This window comes from Octopus sinensis, linkage group LG18 (genome assembly GCF_006345805.1).
Source record: "Octopus sinensis linkage group LG18, ASM634580v1, whole genome shotgun sequence".
NCBI lineage: Eukaryota > Metazoa > Mollusca > Cephalopoda > Octopoda > Octopodidae > Octopus > Octopus sinensis.
This window is the reverse complement of record NC_043014.1, coordinates 46,112,963-46,115,462: the sequence shown is the minus strand read 5'-3', so window position 1 is coordinate 46,115,462 and position 2,500 is coordinate 46,112,963.

Below are 2,500 nucleotides of genomic sequence, written 5' to 3'. Positions count from 1 at the left end.
GCCGAGGCGCAAACCAGTGGACTTGTCCTTGTTAACTTTTGCCCCAGCCACCGCTTCGTATCTTCGGAGAGCACCTTCTACACGAGTTAGTTGTGCTTCGTTGGACACGTGAAGGTGACGTCATCCGCATACGCAGAAACAGACTTACCGCATCCGATTCATTAGGATTGCATCTCACCGTCTCCAACTCCGCAGCAATGGCTCAAGAGCCAAAACGTACAGGAGAGGGGACAAGGGACATCCTTGACGAACTGAACGCTTAATCGAAAACAGTTCCGTTAAGTAACCGTTTATCTGGACTGTGGACTTGATACCGCTGTACATAGCTGATATCCACCCGCGAAAGTCAGGACCTAGCCCAGCCGCTTCGAGAACCGTCGCCAGGTACTGATGATCTACCCTATCAAATGCTTTACTTTGGTCTAAATGGACCAATGCCCCTCCTTTGCCGGCTAATTGCCCAACCCTGTCTATAGTGTAGCGTAGAAGGTGAAGATTATCTTCGATCGACCTTCCTGGGATTGCACATGTCTGTGCCTTTCCGACAAGTTTTTCCATGACGACCTTCAACCTTTCTGCTAACACCTTGGCCAAAATCTTTAACTCTACATTAAGTAGAGTTATGGGCCTATAATTACTAATATTATCCCCCTTGCTCGGGTCTTTCTGGATCAGCGTCACAACTCCCCGGCTCACAGAACTGGGAATCTTCCCATTCTGTTGCCAGTTTGCGTAGACGCTTGCCAGTATGTCCCCGAACAAGTCCGGCATACAACAATAAAACTCATAGGGCAGACCATCCAGTCCCGGCGACTTTTCCCGGGCGCATTCAGCCAAAACCCCTCTTACCTCCGCGGGAGTAATCGGTCCTTCACAGCGTTCCGCTCTGCGTGGCGAGAGCCGATGCCCACCAGCTAGGAAGTTCTGTAAGTCCTCCCCTCGCTCGAGTGGATCGCCCTCCCCAAACAACCGAGCGAAATGCTGTTGAAAGACCTTCTGTATCTCCTCCTGTCCATAGATTTTGCGTCCATGTTCGTCAGTTAAAGACTTAATAGAGGACTTTTTGCCCTTCTGACTCTCCACACGACGTGCCCATCCGGCAACATTAATACCTTCTCGTTTCATTGCACGTAGCTTAGCTCTGACTCTACATCCTTCATGCTTGGCATTGAGGTGACGGTACAAGATCGTTCTCTCTGCTAACACTCTAGATGCACAGCCAGATCCCATGCCTCGTCTAAGTCTTAACTAAATCGCCCTCTATTCTAGTCCTATCTAAACTTAGCTGGTTGCTAAATCTAATGGACTCGAAACGGATGGCTCTTTTGAGGGCGATCCACCATCTATTATTAATGATGGTTCCACATAATGCCCTCTGGACTAATTCCATAATCCGGTTACGGAAAGCTTCACAAGCCAAAATAGACTTGTTCATTTTCCAGTATCCGGGTCCCTGTCTATGGCATTTATCTACATGTACCTCACACGTCACTAATTTGTGATCCGTGTAAGGCACAATACAAAATTGTGGACAGCTAATGCTATTCCTATCTCGTTCTTTAACAAATACCCTATCTATATACGATCTGCGTGAGCCGTCATTGTTACTCCACGTCCACTGTGGAATGCTCGGCTCATCCATTCGAAACCGATCTACTAGATTAAGGCTCGTCAGTAGACCCTTGAGGCAAGGATTCCCCCTTCTATCAGACGAGCCCACACTATCTATCCGCGCATCGATGATAGTGTTGAAATCCCCTACCAATACTACCGTTTTAGACGTCACTAGAAAGTGCTCCAAGTTCCGATAAAAACCAGTCTGCCTACCCTCATTAGGAGCATAAACAGCTACCAACCTGAAGGACTGCTTACTCACGTGAGTTACATCGAGGACAACCAGCCTACCTTCTGGGTCCATAAAGACAGTACTTACCTGTAAGTCCAAGTTCTTCTTGATAAGGACTGCCACGCCTGCACTTCCTCCTCGGCTAGGAGAAATAAATTTCTCGTAACCATTGAGAAGATGCGAGAACGCTTGGGTTCCTCTCATCTTGGACTCGGTGACAATGGCTACATCTATTCTGTGTGTCCTGAGGTCGTCCAGCAAGCAAGCCTGTTTCCATTTCGACCCCATTCCACGCCATTTATACAGCCCAACTTAATCATCGATGAATGAAGAAAGTTTTTTACTTACGGTTGTGAGAGGGAGCATGGCAGCTTTTGTCTGCCTGCCTCCCCCACACTCTCCGTTGTTGCTGGGCATTTAACCGGCGTTGCCACCGGGCTCTGGGATGGAGTGGCTGCCGGGCTAATATTCAATTTTCCAGCTATCACCTCTTGTGTGACATCTTTAATCAGGTTGTCCCTCACGTGTAGTTGGAAGAGTCTCTCCTTCCATTCCTCCTCTCCAACCTTCGCATACCTCCAATCCGGGTTTTTTTCCGATGATTTGAAACATTTTATGTTTGGTTTCGCCTTTATGTACCAAACTACTCTCTCG